At 41.3% G+C, this 24,959-nt stretch overlaps 1 protein-coding gene and 1 pseudogene across 1 annotated transcript in view; both read left to right on the top strand.

Annotated features, from left to right (window-relative positions):
* Window positions 1-24,959, top strand: part of RANBP3L (RAN binding protein 3 like) — a 143,947-nt gene that overhangs the window by 26,268 nt on the left and 92,720 nt on the right. The window lies entirely within an intron of this gene.
* Window positions 1,337-1,840, top strand: LOC125636871 (U6 snRNA-associated Sm-like protein LSm2 pseudogene; annotated as a pseudogene).

Raw genomic sequence — 24,959 nt, 5'->3', positions numbered from 1 at the left:
TGAAGAGAAATTGTACAAGAAGATGTTTTCCATGTAATATATTATTCCTAAACAAATAAAAACAATTGTTAAGTGTGTTTCAGTGAAGTCCAGCAATATTATGCTCTTTATAAAAACTGCATGTTTTAAAAAGAATCCCCCAAATTAGAGTGTCATTGACCAGGTACGGAATTCAGTCAGTTCCGCACCACTACATAAATCTTCCTTGGTCACTATTATCCCCGATTTACATTGCCCACCCAACCTTAACTTTGTCCTTAACATTTGGAAAAATAGATGCAGAAGGAGATTACTGGAAATTGATCTCTTGAATAGAAAATGGAATTTTATCGTCTTCTAGCAATTTGTTATTTTGACTTTTGTGTATATTTGCAAGATTAACATTCAGTGGGCAGTGTAAATCAGGTTGGGTGACACTGAGCAGTGAAGGCTTACAGGGATCCCTTAGCCATTCATTTCTAGACAGTCTAAGGTTTTTTGAAAGGTGTAGGATTTTTGTAAAGAAAGTTGAGTATAGCTGGACTCCACTGAAACACATTTTCATTCTTAATTCTTATTTTAGCAAAATATGTTGTGTAGGAATTTGCCTGCTTTTTAATGAGTCCCAGAATTTTTTGAATGGGCTGGCATATAAGGTTCATGGCAGCCCTGCTCTCACACACCTTATGTGTCACAACAAAGCAAAGACATCTCTCTTGCACAAGAACTAAAAGACGCTTCTCCTCAGCAAGGCCATGAAAGCAAAACAAATGTGGTGTTTCTAGTCCAAGCCATTTTTTAGATATGATGAGCCAAAATAAGTTAAAAATATTTTTAAAAAGGTACATTTTCAAAACATTATAATATAAAAGCTCTTTTTCTGATTTTTACCTTGCTTCCCAGAAAAGCTCTACTCTGAAACAAAATCAAGTGTGCAAAATTTCAGGAAGTTGAGGAGGAGTTAGTCAATTGGGTCACCTGCTTCATTTTTAACTAGTGCCATTCCTTTGTAAATTCTAATTGTCATTCAGAATTGTTCCATACTTGTTATGGAAAATATTAGTCATACAAATACCAAATACTGATTGTTTTGAATGGATGGGGATTACATTATTGCACTTTTTCTTTCTAAAGAAAAATGTCAGTAAATAAGAAGCTTTATAAAAAGCCATTCTGTGTTTATAAATGTAAATATAGAACTACACCCCTTTCCTACCATCAGAAATCCTCAACTCATCTCCATCTTCTTCTTCTTGCCTCTGGCCATATATCCCAATTTAGGCTCATCCTTTACATCCATCCTCTCCTCTTCTGTGCTCTCCCGGCCCACACATTCTTCCTTTCTCAGGGTTCCCCCATGCAGCTCCCCACTTCCAGCTGGTGGGATACTTTCTTCAAATCCTTGGTTGGAAAGGATGTGGTAGTAGAACTAAAGGATGATTTGAGTATCTGTGGGTATGTCTATGCAGCAAAGAAAAATCTGCAACTGGCTTATGCCAGTTGACTCAGGCTTGTGGGGTAGGAGAATCCAACATCTAGGGCTCCAGACTGAGCTTGGAAGTCTATAAGCAATTAAATAGCCTCACAGCCTGAGCTCTGCGAGCCCAAGTCAGTTGGCACAGGCCAGTCACAGATGTCTAGTTGTTGTACACATACGAGGCCCTCCACTCTGTGGATCAGTACTTGAATATCACACTGACATTGGAGTGACTGACCTGGAGAAGTACCCCACATGTTGTCTGTCAAGAACTGCTTTATCCAGGGCTCCATTGTCTGCTATGTCCAGCTGCAGGCAGATGAGGTTGATACCCAGCTGCTCCAGGATGCTGCTCACAAGGAGGCCATGCAGCAGAAGCAGTGATATTCTTATTTCAGGATTTACTCTTGCCAACCTTTTTGCTATCCCCTACCCTGTTTCATTTCATCGGCTCCCTCTGCTGCAGCTCCTAAAGACTCAACCCTGATCCACAACCTTTTATCTCCCACTCTGTTGATCTCCTTAGACTTGTTGAAGCCACAAGACTTTGACTTTACATTTGTCATTGTCTTCTCCTTGTCTCATTTCCCACAATTAGGTAGCTACCTCAGTATTGTTGGGCTCCTCTTCATTCCTTGTTGCTATTTCCAGCCTCCTCCTCTTCCTGCTCCTTCACCCCCTCTGAAGTCCACTCTGTCTGGCTCTTCTCCCATCTGTCCCCCACATGTGGCTCTATCTACCGTCCTCTTTTCTCCTGTTTCCCTGACTTTGATCATTGGCTCATTTTCCACCTCATCTTGAGTGACTTTGGTTTGTTTTCAGATAAGAGAGAGAAACAGGCAGTTAAATCAGATTTTTTTTTTTAGATTTGGCTGGGAAAGACAGAGAAATTTACTGCCAGGCTGAACTCAAATGTGCCGTGTTTCAGTTTGGATGGGACTTTTACCCTCATGCAAAAATAAGCAATCAAAAATAGCACTGTTGTTCTAAATGGCAGAGACAGAGGGGATATATGATGTACAACTACTATTGGGTCCGTTGGTGCATGGGTGTTTTTGGACATCAGAGCACAAAGGACAAATTGTAAAGAATGAAAACTATGAACCAATCACTTACTGTTTGACAGCCATCCTGCAGTGTTATGCAGTCATGAGGTGGAGACACTGTGTCTGTGACATCAATGTATTGTTTCAGTTGAATTAGGGAAATTCTTGCAATGGAAAAAACTATTTAATAAATGAAAGGTCAAAGTGCTTATCTTTGAAAGGTCAAAGAAATGCTTATCTAGATGTCTTTTATTAATTCTATAGAAAGAGACAATTCATCAGCAACAAGACCTAAACAGTTAACTTTAACACAGATGAAAAAGGTTGTGACATATACCAGTGTCCTTGTTAACTGAGTTTCTTTTGGGGTTATGAATGGCACCTTATGTCTAGAAAAATCCTTGAGCAACGTAGCATCTTAATAAAATGTACTTCAACCCCCAAAGTCAAACCAAACCTCAGCGGATGAACCACAACAAAGAAAGAGTTCTACAAAATCCCCCTAAACTGAAAATGCAGAATTTTTCACAGCCCAAATGTTCATTTTAATACAATGCTTGATGGGAATAACACATTTGAAACTATACACAGGCATGAATGCAGATTATATCTTCATTATAGGTTGAGAGTGGGTGGAACTATGATTATAGGTGGGTGGGTTTATCACGATGGCTCTGTGAACACTAATTTGATTGAAAAACTTGACTCTACATTCATCCAATCAGGGAACAGAAATAATAGCATGAGATCTATGTGTCCAATCAGAATTCACAAACACAGCTTGAATTTTGTGTTTTGAATATCCAATACAACAAACAGCCCAGGATCAAATGGAGCACCTTGGTCCATACTGTGCCATCAACAGTTAGGCAGAACTCACCACTGATTTCAAAGAGGAGTTTTAATCTAAAAACTTATGGCACAATATGGCTTAAGGAGAACAAATTGACACAAAGGAGTACATGAGTAATTTATTTTGAACCTCTTAGAGAAACAAGGTGGAGGTAAAAATATTAACAAACCCATTCTGAATCCCCTAGCAAACTTCAGAAGATCATAGAATGTTAGGGTTGGAAGAGACCTCAGGAGGTCATGTAGTCCAATCTCCTGCTCAAAGTAGTCCCAACACCAACTAAATCATCCCAGCCAAGGCTTTGTCAAGCTGTGCCTTCAAAACCTCTAAGGATGGAGATTCCACCACCTCCCTAGGTAACGCATTCCAGTGCTTCACCACCCTCCTAGTGAAATAGCGTTTCCTAATATCCAACCTAAACCTCCCCCACTGCAACTTGAGACCATTGCTCCTTGTTCTGTCATCTGCCACCACTGAGAACAACCTAGTTCTATCCTCTTTGGAACCCCCCTTCAGATAGTTGAAGGCTGCTATCAAATCCCTCCTCGCTCTTCTCTTCTGCAGACTAAATAACCCCAGTTCCCTCGGACTCTCCTTACATCATCTATAACTTTTTTCTTTAGTAATAGGTATATTTTAAAAAGTAAGAAATAGTTTACTAAGTGAACTAGGCAGTATATTTGTTTTCTTTTAGTTTTGCAGCTGCAAGAGAAAGTTTTGTTCATTTTCAGTCAATTCTAGGAAACAGGGATGATGGCTTCACAGAAAGGCCTATAAAGGGAGGAAGTGTAGTCAAGTCATAACGCACTAGATTGATAGTCATGAGATGGAAATTGTAGTCTTGGTTCTACTATTGACTTATTCTGTGATACTGTGCAAGTCATTTAGGCCATTTTTAAAAACTTGGGCTCCTACAATTAGATTCTTAAATTTCTATTAACTTCAGTGGGAGGTACTGGTGCACAGCACCTCTTAAAATCAGACAACTAGATATAGGTTCTACCTTTAAGCTAAAGATTCCACCTTGAAGCACATACATTTGAAAATGTTGGTCTAAACTTCTCTGTGCTTCCATTTCTTCAAATGTAAATGGAGCATAATAATGCTTCCTTACCTGCGTAAAGTACTTTGAGACCTACACGTTAAAAACACAGACTGAGTGCCAATTAAAAAAAAATAGAATAAAAAATTAAAAACAGAAGACCTTCAGAAAATGAACAAATAAAAACGTGATCTTTAAAAATCTAAGTAGAAAATAAATGCACAATAGATTTATGTAAATAAAATGTGCAGAAACATATATGGATCTGTATTACTACCTATAAAATTCTTGCATAGTTATTACAAATTTTGGGTTCTATCTTACTATCAGTTGTGCAGAAATCCCATTAGCTTTTGTGGGAGTTCCACGTGTGGCATGCTGGCAAGACATGGCGCTAAGAAAATAAAGCAAATTTTCCACACCTGCAAAGTTTTACAACGCATCATGTGCCAGATCGTCAGCTAGTGTAAATTGACTCCAATGGAGCAACACTGAAGGAAGCTGAAAACACTGCAATGCCTTTGAGAAATGCTCTTTTGCAAATGTAGGCAGATAAACAAACACTGCATACCATTTCAGTATTCCCTGCACCTTGCAGTAGAAAGTAAGTGGAATTTATAGGAAAACTACATGGATTTAAAGAAATGCAGTCTGGTATTCCTTCAATGACTCAACACACACATTTTCTCATGACAATGATTCTTCTTCATATACTGAAGTTTTTAGTTAATGAAAACTGTTAGGTTTCATTGCTTTCTCTTACTGTCACTAATGTTATTTGTTAATGTTAACAAATTACAGGTGAGGTAATTACACGTCTCTTTTGCAGTTTTATTTCAAGCTGTATGGATTACAAGGCCAAATTTAGAGGTGAATCTAAGGAAGTTTAAATAGGTGTATTTTATGCATTGATGAGGCAAGCAGTATGTGTAAGTTACATCAATTTAGCTTTTTGTGAGAACATCAACTCCTGAGGCCTGGTTATGATATTAATAGTTCATATATATTATATATTTGATGATAATTAGGGGCCGAACTCTGAATCTACTTACTCATGCCAGTAGTCCTTCCTCCAATCCTAATGTTGGAACTATTCATGTAAGGGTTTGCTGGATAAGATCCCTATATCAGGATAAAATATTAATACAGTGTGAGTGAAGAATCAAATACTTCTTTATTCTTAAATGAGATTATAGTTTTTATTAGTAGCATTAACACTGATATTTATTTATAACATATCACACTAAGTTGTGGCATCACACTGTATATGTAAAATGTTCTCATCACATTCACATTTGGTCACATGACAGCTGTTCAGATTATTCTGCACACGTCTGGAAAAAACTTTAAAACATTGATATGGAGCCAAAATATGCAGGGAGACAAGCAAATTGCCAACTGTAGCTTTTTTTGCCAGTAGCTTCCTTAGTCAAGCAAATCAAGCACCACTATATCAGCACTAGAATCAGACAGTTTGAGATTCTGCTGCCATTTTAAAACTTTCCCTAAGCAATGACACTGTAGTGGAAAATCCCCAGCTGAGAGGTGGTGATAGAGGAAAAGTAATCATTTACCTGTCACCCCGTATACTTGTAACCAGAATAAGCTTTCCAAGTCCACAAGGCTTCCATTAGAGAATTCACATGTGAAACAGCTCAGAAAAGTACAGTCACCCAAGAGGCTTAAAAATAAGACTGTATGTTTTTTATCAAGCCCTGTAGCTCCAAATGATTGACCTCACATCATTTTGCCACATCAACAGCCCTTGTTAGCACCAATACCCATTTCCCTGTGTGGAGCAGAAAGGTGGGATCATTATATGATTCACCCTCTCTCTGCCCTCTGCATAAATGGTATCAGGCCCTTCGGGGCAGTCTGGACACATAGGGAAAGGACTTTGGCCAGGCAGCATGGGGTGAAGTCAGGGAATAGCTGCTCCATGTGGCATAGTTCTGTGGCTACGTGGCACAAATACCATGTTAAAGAGTTGCATACTATATGGAACAGCATTAAGTTCCTTGCTGCACTCTTTTCAGAGTAGCAGCCGTGTTAGTCTGTATCCGCAAAAAGAAAAGGAGGACTTGTGGCACCTTAGAGACTAACCAATTTATTTGAGCATAAGCTTTCGTGGTGGGCTGTAGCTCACAAAAGCTTATGCTCAAATAAATTTGTTAGTCTCTAAGGTGCCACAAGTCCTCCTTTTCTTTTTGCTGCATTCTGTGACACAGAGCACAGCTCTGGCCTGGAAGCTAAGAGCAGCATGGCCCTGGCTCTGGCTATGTTACCAGTGCTTGGGATGTTTAGAAAAAGAGTACAGTATGAAAGTCCCTGCATGCATCTGGCCAGATACTGCAGAGCATATGTGAGGATTTCCAGTGGATCCCTTCTAAAAGCTTTTTTCAGGCTCCAGACTGCCCCTGCCCTACTGCTTCTAGTCCTGCTGTGAAAATGGTAGTATGCCTTCCAAACAGTGACTGTTTTAGAGATGCATAATTTATTGATTAGTTTCCTCTCTTCCATACACATTCATATGGAGGGGGAGATACAGCCCTTATATATAGGAATGAAGCCACAGATTTCATTCCTGGGTATAAAGTTCCAAATGGTAAATAACATAAAAGCTCATCTGCTTAACAACATAGGTCTTTGTGAACACATCACTCTGGTGGTCTGCTCTTTACACTGGCTCCCCATTCAATACAGAGTTCAGTTCAGTGTTGCTGTCGTGATATTCAAAACCTTCCATAGGGTTGGACCTAACTACCTGGGTGGTTGCTATTCCTGCTCTGAGCATGACATCCCGCAACAGCTGTGTCCCACTGGAACCATGAAAATGTCAACCAATAGGGGAAGGCTCATGAATGGAGGAGAATTTTCACAGGATCTGGATCTAGACTATGAAAAAAGAAATAGAAATGAACATAGGACTCTAAATGCAAAAGCACCTTTATTTGACTTAAATCCTGTGAGCAAGAACTATTTTCACTGCAAAATTAACTTGAGTTATAACCTGAGTCCTGTCCACACACAAAAACCATTGATGCTTTAACTAAAGTTGACTGGCCCATCCAGGGTGAATAGCTAAAGCTGAAGTTAGCACAACTCACCAGCTGCTCACATGACTACTCTGTATGAGAGTGACAAGAGAGTGACAGTTTGGACACAGCAGCTTGACTCTCACTCAAGCTAGGCTAACTGGAGAGAAGTAACTCGAATGTAGATAACCTGAGTTAACTCTGCAGTAAACACATACCCATAAATTCTACAAATACATATACTACACCTACTTTTGCAAGTATCAACAAACAAATAAGCCTATATATTAATCAAGTAATTTCTCCTCCAGGCTGGGAAGGAGAAAAGAGAGAGAGAAATTTCTGTTGTTTGGTGGGTGTTGTGGGGACATATAAGACCTAGTTAGAGAAAGAGAGAGAGAGAGAACACAATTTTGTTCTTTTAGTCAATATTAATATGATAGACACAGTGGAACACTTTTTCAAAACATGGTCCCTAATCACATCTGCACAAATATGCATGCATGCTATATTTGTGCTTGCAAATTCTGTTATTAGGCAAAGAAACACAGCAAATAAGCATGCAAGTGTTTGCATTTGGAAAATTTGCACACACATAGTTACAGCCAGGTTAAGGCCAGCTGAAAATCTGGCCTATTAAGCATGGTACTGAGCAGCTGTTTTGAAGTTAAATGTCCTCCAGAATGTATTATGCCATTGTCAGTGCACCATGGAAAAGAGGAACAGGTGATCCATGTTAGTAGGTCTGACTGGTTATTGAAGTGATGATTTGCAAGTGATTTATGACGTGACAGTTTCTTCAAAGCTTCACATTTCAATCAGTTCAATCACATTAATGGGCATGACTGTTTAATTAACATGCTAAAGATAGGGCATGAATAGTTTAGCTCATCAAAGGCTTCACACCCTTTTCTTGTCATTGTGGTATGTGCTGTACAGCTGTGTGCCAGAGTCTGTGAGAGGTGAATGTTCAGGTTTAGCTGTTGTCCAAAGCCACTACATTTCTCCATTCCAGGCAACACTCCTTTGAGATGCCAATGACTCTCAACTCTCACGTAAGTCACAGGAGTGCTCAGTGCCTTGCAGGATGGAGCCCATAATGCCTATCGTTTTTTGTAATAATTCTGTTTTTTCTCTGCCTGAGCCACTCAGGCACAGTGGTTCTAATGATCTTCAACCTGCCTAGAAATGTTTCCCATAACTACAACAAGCAAGCAAAGTGGTTATTTGTCAGTAATATACAAGATATTAAAGGTTCTAATTATGACACGACTAATACAAACATAGGTCTTATTGTTATACACTATTAATTTGGCAAGGCACTTCTGAAGACTGTTGTTTCAAAAAGAGATTTCTGAACAAATACATGGGAGCATGTAAACTGTATCCAAGGTCCAATCATCCACACCCCACAACCTACTGTCAAATTGGGAGAGCAGTTCAGTCACCTGTGCTCATGGATAGGCTCTAAGTCAAGAGATCATAATCACAAGGAACTGCAGGCGCTCAGCATCTCAAGCACATGAGACTTTAGATGTATCAAATTGCATGCCCAAAAACTGAGGTACCCAAAATCACTTTTGAAAATTTGGCCTTGGATGGCAATTCTTCCAAAGTTTGTCCATCAAGTGTGATAGCCCAGTTCTTATTGCAAATCCATCTTGAAAAAGATGTGGGGGGTGTGGCTCTGGAGTGAGGCTGGGGATGAGGGGTTTGGGGTACAAGAGGGGGCTCCAGGCTGGGCCAAGGGGTTTGGAGTGTGGGAGGGGGCCCAGGGCTGAGACAGGGGGTTGGGGTACAGGAGGGGATGTGAGGTGCGGGCTCCGGGCGGGAGTTTGGGTGCAGGAGGGGTCTCAGGACTGGGGGAGAGGCTTGGAGGGAGGGGCCTCAGGGCTGGGGCAGGGGTTATGGTGGCGGTGGGGATGTGGGGTCTGGGAGGGAGTTAGGGTGCGGGAGGGGGCTCCGACTTGGGGATTGGGGTGCGGGCTCTGTTTGGGTGGCACTTACGTCAGACAGCTCCCACTCGGCAGCACAGCAGGGCTAAAGCAGGCTCCTTGCCTGCCATGGCTCCGTGCAGCTCCTGGAAACAGCCGGTGTGTCCCTGTGGCCCCTAGGCAGAGGCCTGGCCAGGCAGCTCTGCGCACTGCCCCCGCAGTTCCCATTGGTTTCAGTTATCGGCCAATATCCAGTTTTCAGTGCTCGAGACAGGAGCTTTCTCGGCTGCCCCTGTGCCTAGGGGCCACAGGGACATGCTGGCCACTGCCAGGAGCTGCGTGGAGCCAGGGCAGGCAGGGAGCCTGCCTTAGCCTCACTGCGCTGCCAACTGGACTTTTAACAACCCGGTCAACAGTGCTGACCGGAGCCACCGGGGTCCCTTTTCGACCGGGTGTTCCGGTCAAAAACCAGACGCCTGCCAACCCTATCATAGCTATCCAGCAACTATGGGCCTGATGCAGAAATTATTGGGTAAGGTTCTATGGACTGTGTTATGCAGCAGGTCACATTAGATGATGATACTGATCCCATTTGTGAAGCCGTGAAACACTTCCTTACCTTTCCCAAGATGGCTGCTGGAACACTATGCCCCTGAAACAAGTCCCAGAATGAAATGCTGTCTTTTATATTATAAATTTCTACACAAAATGTGTGTACGTTGAATTATGATTGTGCCTGTGTCACAAATACCCTCTCTTCTTGATCTCTCCTTTGTACTCCACTACACTCATCTCTAACGTGCAGTTTGACCTCACTGGAAACACTATATGTACCTGCAAATACAATTATCAGCTGACCTCTCCACTTAAATTATGGCCTTGCCGGTTTGTGAAAACATTTACTTTGTATTCTCAGCTTTTGAAAGAGACAATCACTGTAGACAGATGGAGACTTCAGTAGATAGAACAAAGAATCATGGCAGCCTAGGGAACAAATAAACGAGAAAGCCCCATTTAGTGCTTGAACCTAGCATTGAGCACCTTGAAAGGTGCTGAGCATTCTGAACTCCTGTTTAAATCATATGGGAGTTGAGGGTGCTGAGCACCACAAAGAAAGCATTCAGCATCTTGCAGCATCAGACCGTGTGCAGAAAAGTCACTGGGGAACTGGAAACTAAGATCTTCTCAGATTACTCTTGTTTTTTAACCTGTGTGGAGGGCATTGAGATATTACAGTGTCATGCACTAAAAAAGCATAAAATGATTAGGTGAGGTTAAATTACATACAGTTCTCCCAGTTGCTCACATTTTAATAACTATAGGATTTATTTACAAGATACAATGCAAATACAGGATTAGACCACACAACAGGTTAAAAAAACCCAAGAAAATAATAATTTACCCAGGTTAACATGGGAGCTCAGGTTTTCTGAAATGGGTTCCTAAAGTTAGGCCCCTAAACAGGTGACCTGGATTTTCAAGTGTGTTGAGCATTCACAACTCTCATGGTCTAACTTCAGGCGTCCACATTTTGAAAGTCTTGGCCAGTATACTTAAGTCATTCCCCCTCTCTACATTCAGACTCAGGCTTCCTCAAGCCTTTCTTAAAAGAGACCATGTATCTCACCATACACAATTTCTATTCACTGTCTATTTCTCTCATTTTACAATTTCACATAGAGATCAGCCCCTCAGCTTCAGCTTGCTAACTGACTTTCCAGTAATAGCTAAATTATCTTTTGATGTTTGAGATACCAAATTGACTTCAACAATAAGCTCCCGTAGGCTAATACCTCAGTCAGACATCCTGGGCTCTACTCTCGGGAACACAAGCAATCAGGTAACCAGTTTTATTAGCATATCGCTCCTTTGATCAACTCTACTGTTTGCATAGTCAGTGACAGGAGTTCCTGCAAACCTTTAATATGGACCTACACTAGGACATCTGACACCATTACCCACAGCCTATCTGCCGTGGTAGTTCAGGCTAACAGCTTTCCCAAATATGATCAGCTTGTTACTCAATTGAATTCCTGGCCTCACGTAAAAAAAAAAAAATCCATATGTACTATAGTTATTCTGCCTTGTACATGACTGCCTTTGTAATAAAAAATACATTAAAATGAAAAAAGAAATAATGATTATTAATTGTGGTCTCTTGATTGCTGTGAAAAACTCTACCGTCTTTCAAGCTGCACAGATTCAAATGAATCTGGCAGGTACAAATCTTATGCTTCTGAAACATTATGGATTGTCAGGTTTTCCTCCACAAATAATATTCTTTTCAGAGTAATGCATGGATCTTTTTCCTTTATATGGGCTCATATCCCTTGAGAATTTTTAGGAGACCAATGTCATTTCAAGCTTTCTGTATTTTTTCCCGATTAGTATCTTCTGATCTCATGGTAAGGAAACATACTTCATGATCAACTTCTGGACGAAAATGCCTTATACCATTCCACCGTGACATGAATAGGAAGTAAAATGTGTCAGACAGCAGGGCCTGCAGCAGAGGTAGTCTCTGGGCAACCTAACAAGTGCAACTGGCTTCAGTAGGCTGCTTGATTGGTTATGCCGTTCAATTCGTTAGAAGAGTCATCAGACCAGCTCTTAAACCCAAAAGCAGATCAGTGGCTATCCAGATCATTTGTTCATGGTTGTGACAAGGCTTTTTTGTTCTCAGTTCTCCTGACTTGTTTTGTGGCAGGTAACCTGGTCCTGACCCTTGGCTCTGATTCCTGAGTTTGGCTTGGCATCTTATTCTAATCCAGGGCTCTGATTCCTGACTACTGACATGTGCTGTAACCATGGTGCTGGTTGCCCATGTCCAGGTTACAGACAGCACTGATGTGCTACAAAGGGATTCTTGTCTAGTCATCCTGATCAGGGAAGATAGATACTCAAGGCATCTCAGGTGGCTGGATGAAATGGGAGATCAATTAGAGACTATTCAGTGACTCATTAAATAGCAGTTTTTGTTTGTAAGTTCTTTGGGGTAGAGAGCACGTATGGCTGGTTTGGGTTTTTTATAGCATTTAGGATCGTGGATCTCTGATTTTGATTGAAACCTCTGGGTGTAAGTAAGTAAATCAATAATAATGGTCCCTGTCCATGATGAATACATGGTAATATTCTGCTGCGCCCTGATTTTTAGTCACAAAAGAAATGTACACCCAGATTATTTCAGTGTCTGAAGCAGCATAAATGACCTGTTGCTTCTAGTATGTATGTGCCTCCAATGGCGTATCAGCAGATCAACAGTAATAATGTGTTAATTTTCCCTTGAAACTTTCATATGTGATCTCAAAGCACTTTGTAAGTGGGGCTGTTACTATGGATGAGAGAAGTGAAACACTAATTAGTTACAGAGGAACAGCCATGTTAGTCTGTATTCGCAAAAAGAAAAGGAGTACTTGTGGCACCTTAGAGACTAACCAATTTATTTGAGCATGAGCTTTCGTGAGCTACAGCTCACTTCATCAGATGTTTACCGTGGATTCCACGGTAAACATCTGATGAAGTGAGCTGTAGCTCACGAAAGCTCATGCTCAAATAAATTGGTTAGTCTCTAAGGTGCCACAAGTACTCCTTTTCTTTTTACTAATTAGTTAGGTCCCAAGGTAAAACATGGGGTCAGGACCGAATCAGAAGCAGTCCCCATTTCGCACCACTAGATAATAAAGTAGTACAGCCTCCATGTATAAAGATGACTCTTCAGTAACATGAGCATACAGATCAGGTACCCAAAATTATGCAATCTGCTGCTTATTGTAAAACAGTGAATCATCCTGAACAAAATAAGACTTAGAAGAAACAGAAAAAAGTGAGCTTGGAAACAATTTCTATGTTGCCATTTAGGCATCTACATTTGAAGAATGAGCAGTTAGCAGGAGAACATTTATGATATAAAAAAATGGAATTCTGCTTGGCTCTTTCTGATTACTATGAAATTACTATGAAAACTGAAGTCAAAGGAACTACTATGGTGAGTGAGGATTATTATGTACACAACAGTTGCAAAATTGGGTCCTATTTCAGGAGAGGACTGAGGTATCCTAAATAAGTTTATAAATGAAAGAGAGTGAGCAAGAGAGCATATTTGGCCTTACACTTACTTGTATAAGACTTGTGCATAATATCCACTCCCTGCTGCAGAGAGAGGAAAACAGAGAAGACTATAATCTTAAATACATGCTATAATTTTGGGAAATGCTCAGATACATGCGTGCTGTATGAGAACTTAAATAGATTAGTTGATACATAAACTAGATTAGATAGTTGGATCAAACAAATAGATTAAATAGTGTGAAGTTAGTCACACTAAGTTAAAACTGCTGTGAGAGAAGCAGTCAAACTGTGTACAAAACTTAATTTCTCATCTTTTGAATGTGATGAACAAAAGAATTGCTGCTAGATAAGCAGATGCACTTCTGCAGTTTTTTATAGATGAGTTTCTTAAATGGTTTCACAAAATAGGTACCTAAATAAATAGCTTTCCCCTCCCATAACTGCTGAGCAGCTGCTGTTGGAATCAATTAAAGTCTTTCCCCTGACTTCAATGGGAACTGGATCATCCCTAAATGCTCACAAGTCGCCAAATTAAGGTGGGGGGAGACAATAGTACTGAGAAACAAAGTCAAGTTATATCCAGAACATTTTTAATAAATGTATTTTAATAAATGTATTCATGCAGTTAGAGCAGATTTCCTATAATAAATACTTTACAGATGTTTGATTATTTGCTACTTGGCACCTTCAAAGCACTTTATAAATACTTAATTTGATTTAATTAATTCCTAAACACCTCTGTAGGCTAGATAACTAAACATTATTATCCCCATTTTATAGATGGGAACACTGATGGTTCATTCAAAGGTTTCTTGTTGCTAGTTCCGTGCTTATACAGCTCTCTATAAAATAAGTATTTACTGAGGGCCAAATCTGTCAATGCTTATGCAGGCTATGCTCCTGTTGAATGAAATGAGAGATTTGCCTAAGGAAGGGCTCTGTAGGGATGGTGAGATTTGGTCATAAAGGAATTGCACATTGAGGGCTATTGAGCTGGAAGGCAGACATTCATTACATGTCAAAATTGCATAGTCTTTATGTGAGTTCTTTCTCATGACCACAGTAACCTTTTTCCCTGTTCCTTAAAATGAGATACAGGCAGTTTTACCATAGATTCAACATTAAGGCCCTATCAGGAAGAATAAATCTCAGGAACCTGTGCTCACAATATTGAATTACCAATAAATATATACGTCTTTTGACCCCACAGTACATCAAATGACTGTGAAAGCACAATGAGCTAACAGTAGTAGATACAGTTAGTTAAGCAAACACCAGTTAATAAATACCTAATCTTAAAACATTCATGTGAAAAACTTTTCTTGTTCAGTCACACCAGTAAAGGCTGGGGTTTTCCAAGGTGCCTACTTGAGTTAAGTGCCCTACTCTTAGTGGATTTCAGTGGGATTTCACAAAAAGAAAAGGAGTACTTGTGGCACCTTAGAGACTAACCAATTTATTTGAGCATGAGCTTTCGTGAGCTACAGCTCACTTCATCAGATGTTTACCGTGGAAACTGCAGCAGACTTTATATACACACAGAGAATATGAAACAATACCTCCTCCCACCCCACTGTCCTGCTGGTAATAGCTTATCTAAAGTGATCAACAGGTGGGCCATTTCCAGCACAAATCCAGGTTTTCTCACCCTCCACCCCCCACACAAATTCACTCTCCTGCTGGTGCTAGCCCATCCAAAGTGACAACTCTTTACATAATCAAGTAGGGCTATTTCCTGCATAGATCAAGGTTTTCTCACATCCCCCCCACCCCCATACACACACAAACTCACTCTCCTGCTGGTAATAGCTCATCTAAACTGACCACTCTCCAAGTTTAAATCCAAGTTAAACCAGAACATCTGGGGGGGGGGGGGTAGGAAAAAACAAGAAGAAACAGGCTACCTTGCATAATGACTTAGCCACTCCCAGTCTCTATTTAAGCCTAAATTAATAGTATCCAATTTGCAAATGAATTCCAATTCAGCAGTTTCTCGCTGGAGTCTGGATTTGAAGTTTTTTTGTTTTAAGATAGCGACCTTCATGTCTGTGATTGCGTGACCAGAGAGATTGAAGTGTTCTCCGACTGGTTTATGAATGTTATAATTCTTGACATCTGATTTGTGTCCATTTATTCTTTTACGTAGAGACTGTCCAGTTTGACCAATGTACATGGCAGAGGGGCATTGCTGGCACATGATGGCATATATCACATTGGTGGATGTGCAGGTGAACGAGCCTCTGATAGCGTGGCTGATGTTATTAGGCCCTGTGATGGTGTCCCCTGAATAGATATGTGGGCACAATTGGCAACGGGCTTTGTTGCAAGGATAAGTTCCTGGGTTAGTGGTTCTGTTGTGTGGTATGTGGTTGTTGGTGAGTATTTGCTTCAGGTTGCGGGGCTGTCTGTAGGCAAGGACTGGCCTGTCTCCCAAGACTTGTGAGAGTGTTGGGTCATCCTTTAGGATAGGTTGTAGATCCTTAATAATGCGTTGGAGGGGTTTTAGTTGGGGGCTGAAGGTGACCGCTAGTGGCGTTCTGTTATTTTCTTTGTTAGGCCTGTCCTGTAGTAGGTAACTTCTGGGAACTCTTCTGGCTCTATCAATCTGTTTCTTTACTTCTGCAGGTGGGTATTGTAGTTGTAAGAAAGCTTGACAGAGATCTTGTAGGTGTTTGTCTCTGTCTGAGGGGTTGGAGCAAATGCGGTTGTATCGCAGAGCTTGGCTGTAGACGATGGATCGTGTGGTGTGGTCAGGGTGAAAGCTGGAGGCATGCAGGTAGGAATAGCGGTCAGTAGGTTTCCGGTATAGGGTGGTGTTTATGTGGCCATTGTTTATTAGCACTGTAGTGTCCAGGAAGTGGATCTCTTGTGTGGACTGGACCAGGCTGAGGTTGGTGGTGGGATGGAAATTGTTGAAATCGTGGTGGAATTCCTCAAGGGCTTCTTTTCCATGGGTCCAGATGATGAAGATGTCATCAATATAGCGCAAGTAGAGTAGGGGCTTTAGGGGACGAGAGCTGAGGAAGCGTTGTTCTAAATCAGCCATAAAAATGTTGGCATACTGTGGGGCCATGCGGGTACCCATAGCAGTGCCGCTGATCTGAAGGTATACATTGTCCCCAAATGTGAAATAGTTATGGGTAAGGATCCCTTATACCCCTTTGAAATTCCCAGCCTTAAAGAAATAGGGGTTTTGCGTGGCTCTCTAACAGCAGAAGAAGGCCCAATGACTTAAAACTCTGTGCGGACTCTTCCAGCAGAGTAAATCAACAGGTAAAATCCACAATACTCCATAAAACCAGAGAAATCTTCCCTGACCTAACTAGGCTAAATGAGATTACAAAATACATAAAGACCCACACAAAGAGCTGTTGCTTTACTCATCAAAAGCTCTTTAACCTGGGCTAAAATAAATAACTTTTATAAAACAACCAAGCCAAAGAAAACGTTTAACCAAAGATTTAGTACAGGCTTTATATAGACCCTCCACACTGACTGAGTTCTGCTCCAAAGTCTCGTCTCCTGTGGAAAATCGGTCACTGCAGTGCTGCCTGCTGTCCTGCCTGGTCTCTCTGTTTTCTGGGACTTTGAGGTGCATTTCCATAATAGTCAAGAGCCTCCTCCGAGCCCGACCTCTGTCCCCCTCATGCCTACTCTTAACCTACAGAAGCTGGTCCTATGGATTTGGGATACAGGTGCCTCCATGGAATCAGGAAAGCACAATCAGTGGAGCTGCTATGTGCCCCTTCTTTGCCCACAACATAACTTGATAGTGTTGCCAACTATCGTGATACTTGATTTTTTAAAGCCCCAATTCCTGAAGTCAAGTTATTACATGAGAATTTCAGATTTCATTTTTTTTAAAGTAAGTTTCTAGCCCACATGATTGTAGGGAAAAGCTTGAAATCATGACTAGAATGTACCCTAAAGTCTCAAATGAGTCAGCAAAGTACCCCAAATCTATCTTATTTTTTTAAAATCTTGTGATTTTAAGTGAATCTTCTGATCCTTGGCGGGGGGGGGGGGGAGGGTATTCATGGTTTTTTGATAGTTGGGGTTGGTGATACTGGTGACCTTCCCTCTGCACAGACAAATGGAAAGGAACATATAGACCCTACAAGTTTACTGACATTCCATGGAATTCTCAACCCTTCCAGTATTTTCTCTCATTGCTTATTATCAGCCTATTTGTGTACAGAGAAAAGACATCGTTCAGGCCACTTGCTTCCACTGAGATAAACGATGGTGTTCCAAACACTAAATTACAACATCGCTGGATGAATCAAGCAAGATGATCTTGAAAGAGAGAGCATTTCTTTCCACAGAAATACTAGAATCATTAGCACTGATGGGAAAGGAAATACAGAACAAGATTATGAGGGTAAAAGAAATGATTGAATATGATATTCTGCACTGTTTGTTAAAGGGGAGCTGTGACTCTATCAGCATTTTTCTTAAAGCTTTAACTTTTTCTTACCTAAGATTTCATAAAAGCAAAGCAATAAGAGAGGATGGACAGTGGCTGGACAAAGAGAAGGTGACACTTCTTCCCCTGCTATGAAGACCATGCTCCCTCTTAAATGTCCGGTGTAACAAATATTTAATAGGAAGGAGGCTGTTATGATACCAGCTAAAGAAAAGGGGGAATACAGTTGTGCTTTCTTAATATACTGAAGAAGCTGGTATTGGTCATACCATGTCTGTGATTAATAAAAGCTTATGTATCTTCCACCATATATATTGGCTGCTGATTCTGTAAGTATTGTTGCTTAAAGCACAGGATTGGCTTAGTTTCTGCTCATGTCAGCTTTGTGCTTAGTGTCTTCTCTTATCACCTTCAAAATGTTGCCACCTTTTGGCTATGACCATGAGAATCTAATTCAGGTACAGTGGTCCTTGTTCTTGTAATTTCATTCATTACCATGGTGTGTGTGTGAGTGAGTGAGTTAGTTAGTTATACCAGAAAACTATCTTCATAGACTCTTCCTTTTGCAAAATAGTGCTGGTTAGCATTCATGATGTTAATTCTGTATGTTACTTCAGTTAAGCTGCTCTGCTGACTATTCCATAATATAGTCTACAGACATATGGCACACTTACTTCTAGCATGTGCACATTCCAAACCCAAGTAAGTATAAGATCTGAATTTGTAATGTTGTTGTGTCCATATGTTAAGACTGATGTTAATTTTTATACTCAGGCTTACGTTCTTTGAGCATCTCTTGTCATTATATTTTTGTATTTATATTGTAAATTAATGTTTGATGCTTCTCCATGAGATACACACATAATGCTAACTTGGGGCCAGACTCTGCCTGGCACTTATGTGGGTCACACTCGAGGTGGTGGGTGTAACGACTCTTCCCCCTCCTTGTGTCATCTGTGCAAAGGCCAAGTAGAATTGTAGTCCTTGCATTCTAGGGAACACAGGGACTTCTTCCTTCATACTCCCCTGAGGAACCCTGGTGTCTCAAATGAAACAGCGAGACTAGACAAGCAAGACTATGGCTCCAACCTCTATGTGCTAGACAGCTGAGCTGGTCAGCCACAGTAGTGGGGAGTAAGGTGCACACTGAAAGAGATGTAGTAACAGATGCACAGTATCTGTGCATCAGGGAGACCCGGGAGGCATGGTACCTTTCTGTGGCAGGGCAGCCTTGGGAATCAATACGGAATTCCTTGGGAATCCAATAGGCTCACTAACTTCAGTAAGAATTGTGTAGGCAGAAGAAACACAGAATCTCTTGTATTATACTAGCTTCCCAAAGATGGGAGTGGAATGTCAGTCCCTAAAAATTGGGTCTTCCTCCTAGAGGAGGTCCACCAGAATCCTTGTCTGGCTGTCTTTTGGGCACACATCCAGTTCCATTTTACTATTTCATTTCTCCTATCATGGGCAGTTTTCAGCTATTTCCATTTTTCTTAGCTTTCTGCCACGTTCTCGCTTTCTCCCCTTCTTCCAATTTTTTGGAAGTGGATCCTTTTGGAGATGGAATATGTTTTTGCTGCTCGCTGACTGTGCACTTGATTTGCCTGGTTGCTTGTTTTCCTAGATTTTTAATCCTTTGTAATTGGTCTTTATCATTGGGTGCTTAAGTTCCTCAGAAAAAGCACCTAGTAAATGGATTAAACAAACAGAATGTATTGCAATGAAATGTCTTGGTGGGAAGCAGAACTACCGTCTTTATGAATAAAGAGACTGTAACCAATAAAATGCAATTGTTCACAGCCAAAAAAGAAATTACATAGCTCTCAAAATCAAAGAAAGTCCCATGTCTGAAAGCATGGCTTGCATAGTTCAAAATGTGGTAGTTTAGAGAAAGCACACTACTATTCTAAAGGCTGAGACTTTTAGGAACAATGGAATTGCTATACCTGATCAAATTAATAGTCTAGTATTCTGTCTCTGACAGTGGCTAGAGTCAGATTCTTCAGAGGAAAGTACATTAATCCCATAATCAGCCCAAAGGAGAAGTTTTTCCTAGCCCCTATCAGTTAGTGTTTGGCTTATGCCCTGAAGCATGAGGATTTAGATCCCTTATTCATTTATCATTCTCTAATATATTATCCATATAGTTGTCTGATATTTAGGCTCTTTCTTTCAATGAGTGCCACATATTAACTAATGCATTGTATAATAAAGTAGTTCTTTATTAGTTTTCAGTTTGTTGCTTTACAGTTTCATGACAAGGGATCAGCTGGGAATTGTTGAAGTACAGAGGGGCTCTGGTCACGCCCTGATATACCTAACGGATAGGGCACTGGACTGTGACTCAAGAGACCTAAGTTCTCTTCCCATCTCTGCCACTGGCCTGCTGGAAGACCTTAGGAAAGTCACTTCCCTCCCCATAGGAATTTCCCCACCTGAAAAATGGGGAGAAAATTACTGACCTACTTTGTAAAGTGCTGTAAGTTGTACTGATGAAAAACACTATATAAGAGATCAGTATTATTAGATGAAAAACTATTATATTAATGCCTTATTCTTAGGATCTTGCTTAGTCTGAAATGCTATTAACCTTAAAGCAAAGCAGAGGAAAATGAAAGTGTATAGTAACATATTGAAGTGGGTGCATGGGTAGTACAAATAAAGCTGAGACAACTGAAAGCAGTTAACATTTTAAAAGAGAAAGTTGGACACATTTCCTCCTCCCTGAGGTACCATCTCTTACAGTTCTGGGCCGCTGGAGAAGATGTAAGATGTGGATTGCCTTCTTTACCTTGGTCCCCAAAGAAAAACAAAACTTTCAGCCAGGGCTTTGTTCTCAGCCTCAACTCAGTCGAAAACTGAATGCCTGGCAATCCTATTATAAGGTGGGGTCTAAGCAGGGAGGAAGGCCTCTTGAGCCCTCATAACCCCAGAGCCGAGCATGGGCTCAAGGAACAATTTTGCTACGTACATTGTTACTGCAGTGGCTAAAACTTTGATTTCCCATCTGTTGGCTGTTATAGTGTGCATACAGCCATTGTACAGCACCGCGGTCTAAATCATTTCTGAAGCTTTTAAGCAGGAAAGTGAATTGAGGGTTTCAATATTGTCAAGACCTATCTGAAATGTATCACTTTCACTTCACAGGAGTTTGAACAAACACTTTCTTTGCCTTTGATCAGTGTGGGCTTGCATGCTGGGAGTTCTGCTTTAGGTTTCAGTCAAACCTGAAACTCAAAGGATTCAACTATTAAAGGACAATGAGATTTAGACTCCATTTGAGGAAATATAGTACATAGTATAAGCCTGTGGAATTTACTGCCACAGGAGGTCATCAAAAGAAATATGATGTCTGGGTTTTTAAGAGGGCTGGATAATTGCACTGCTTTTAACGTGTAGTTAGGCAAGGTAAGAAAATATGGGTAACAAAAGTTCCTATTTCAGAGAATAAGCTAGTTGCCTGCAGCATGCACCTTCTTATGCACAGCATTCCATAGCTGATTAGGGACCTGATCCAGTTCCTATTAAATCAGTAGGAGTCTCTCCATTGACGTTAATGGAAACTGGACCATCCTCCAAATGGCTCCCCCTGTGGAAGGGTAAGACTGTGATTTCATCTTCTTCAGAAGCATCAGTTATGCATAAACCTTTAATAAGTCTTTTGATACTGTCTCACATGACCTTCTCATAAACAAACTAGGGAAATACAGCCTAGATGGAGCTACTATAAGGTAGGTGCATAACTGGTTGGGAAATCATTCCAAGAGAGTGGTTCACAGTCATGCTGGTAGGGCATAATGAGTGGGGTCCCGCAGAGATCGGTTTTGGGTGCGGTTCTGTTCAATATCTTAATCAGTTATTTAGATAATGGCACAGAGAGTACACTTATAAAGTTTGTGGACTATACCAAGCTGGGAGGGGTTGCAAGCGCTTTGGAGGATAGGATTAAAATTCAAAATGATCTGGATAAACTAAAAAAATGGTCTGAAGTAAATAAGATGAAATCCAATAAGGACAAATGCAAAGTACTCCACTTAGTAAGGAACAGTCAGTTACACACATATGAAATGAGAAATGACTGCCTAGGAAGGTGTCTGCAGAAAGGGATCTGGGGGTCATAGTGGATCACAAGCTAAATATGAGTCAACAGCGTAACGCTGTTGCAAAAAAGGCAAACATCATTCTGGGATGTATTAGCAGGAGTATTGTAAGCAAGACACGAGAAGTAATTCTTCTGCTCTACTCCGTGCTGATCAGGCCTCAACTGGAGTATTGTGTCCAGTTCTGATCTAATCTACCTGGATTTTAGTAATGCGTTTGATACAGTTCCATATGGGAAACTATTAGTTAAATTGGAGAAGATGGGGATTAATATGAGAATTGAAAGATGGATGAAGAACTGGTTAAAGGGTTGGCTACAATGGGTCATACTGAAAGGTGAACTGTCAGGCTGGAGGGAAGTTACTAGTGGAGTTCCTCAGGGATCGGTCTTAGGACCAATCTTATTCAATATTTTTATTAATGATCTTGGCACAAAAAGTGAGTGTGCGCTAATAAAATTTGCGGAAGACACAGATTTGGGAGGTATTGCCAATATGAACAGAATATCATACAAGAAGATCTGGATGAACATGAAAACTGGAATAATAGAAATAGGATGACATTTAATAGTGCAAAGTCATCATTTAGGGACTAACAACAAGAATTTTTGCTATAAGCTGGAGATGTATCATTCGGAAGTGACAGAGGAGAAGGACCTGGGTGTATTGGTTGATCACAGGGTGACTATGAGCTGCTAATATGATGCAGCCGTGAAAAAGGCTAATGCAGTCCTAGGATGTATCAGGCTAGGTATTTCCAGTAGAGACAGGGAAGTGTTAATACCATTATATAAGGCACTGGTGAGACCTCATCCAGAATACAGTGTGCAGTTCTGGTCTCCCATGTTTAAGAAAGATGAACTCAAACTGGAACAGGTGCAGAGAAGGACTACGAGGACGATCCAAGGAATGGAAAACCTACCTTATGAGAAAAAAGAAAAGGAGTACTAGTGGCACCTTGGAGACTAACCAATTTATTTGAGCATAAGCTTTCGTGAGCTACAGCTCACTTCATCAGATGCATCCGATGAAGTGAGCTGTAGCTCACAAAAGCTTATGCTCAAATAAATTGGTTAGTCTCTAAGGTGCCATTAATACTCCTTTTCTTTTTGCGAATACAGACTAACACGGTTGCTACTCTGAAACCTACCTTATGAGAGGAGACCCAAAGAGCTTGGCTTGTTTAGCCTAACAAAACGAAGGCTGAGGGGAAATATGATTGCTTTCTATAAATACGTCAGAGGGTAAACACCAGGGAGGGAGAGGAGTTATTTAAGTGCCACTATGGACACAAGAACAAATGTATATAAACTGGCCATCAACAAGTTTAGGCTTGAAATTAGATGACGGTTTCTAACCATCAGAGGAGTAAAGTTCTGGAACAGCCTTCCAAGGGGAGCAGTAGAGGCAAAAAAACTAACTGGCTTCTAGGCTGAACTTGTTACACTTATTGAGGGGATAGTATGATGAGATTGCTTACAATGGTATGTAGCCAATCTGCAACTACTATTAACAAATGTCCACAACAGCCAGTGATGGGACATTAGATAGGGAGGGCTCTGAGTTACTACAGAGAATTCTTTCCCAGGTGTCTTGCTGGTGGGTCTTGCCCACATGCTCAGGGTCCAACTGATTGCCATATTTGGGGTTGGGAAGGAATTTTCCCCTGGTCAGATTGGCAGAGACCTTGGGATTTTTTCCACCTTCCTCTGCAGCATGGGTCACTTGCAGCTTTAAACTACTATAAACTTCTATAACTTGAAGTCTTTAAATCATGATTTGAGGACTTCAGTAACTCAGCCAGAGGTTATGGGTCAATTACAGGAGTGGGTAGGTGAGGTTCTGTGGCCTGCAATGTGCAAGAAGTCAAACTAGATGATCACGCTGGTCCCTTCTGGCCTCACTCTAAGAGTCTATATCCATAGATTATAAGGCTAGAAGAGACTATTCTGATCCTCTTATCGGACCTCCTGCGTAACACAGGTCATAGTTTATTCTTGTACTGATCTCAGTGAGTTTTGCAAGGAAACTGATTCATATAATTGCTTTATTTTAGAACTTCAGCAAAAAAGGAAGGGAAACTAATTATTAAAATCAAATTTTGGTTCAAAGTCTTATGCAAACATCAAGATGCCCTTCTTGTACTAGACAATACACTATCAAAGGCAGTCTATAGCAGCTTTGTGGTTAGGAAATATTCTGAGGATCACAAAACCAGGGCCGTCCCTAGCGATACGCAAAGTACGCAACTGCCCTGCCTCTTCCCCATAGCCCCTGCTCCACCCCATCACAAGGTCAGCACTGGCTTCCACCTCCTTGTGCCTGTGCTGGCCAGCCAAATAAAGAGTCCCCACACCTTCTTTGGTGCTTCACCCTTGTGTCTCTGTTTACAGTGCAACCATATAGTCCCTTTTATTCCCCCAATAGCTATCCCCATTCAGACCCTTCCCAGGATTTCCTGGCTCCTTGCCTTTGGTGAGGAGACAAAGCTGTAAGCCTCCTATCCCCTCCCAGCCTAGTCTCCTGACTGAGCTTTCTCCAGGGCTTTTATAGCCCTTCCCTTCCTCAGCCCAGCTGCCGCTACTTAGCTCAAGTCATTGCTGTAAGCTGGCCCTCGTTAGAGCCTGTAGCTGGGCTCTCTGCTGGCTGCCTGGGCCCCTGCACCTAGCTTCACTACCATACAGCAGGGCTTAGCCAAGATTTTGACAGGGCATTCAAAGGGTTTTACTCCTGCCCTGCCAAACACCCCTTCCCACTCCTGCCCTGCCCCAGTCCCACCCCCACTCTCTTGAGGACTGAAGCAGGGCCAGGCCTGCACTCACTGGTGGTGGGAAGTGCAGCAACCCAGCCCCAGCTATGCTGCCAGTGAGTGCTGGGGGGTGGTTTCCCCCTGCCCCCCCAAGCCAACCCCCCAAACCCCACCCCGCCCGTTGCAGAAGCCTGCATAGGGCCCCAGAATAGCTAGGGACGGCCCTGCACAAGACCTCAACTCTTTC

Source organism: Caretta caretta, chromosome 5 (assembly GCF_965140235.1).
Source record: "Caretta caretta isolate rCarCar2 chromosome 5, rCarCar1.hap1, whole genome shotgun sequence".
Taxonomy (NCBI): Eukaryota; Metazoa; Chordata; order Testudines; family Cheloniidae; genus Caretta; species Caretta caretta.
This window is presented reverse-complemented; position numbering and strand designations above follow the sequence as displayed.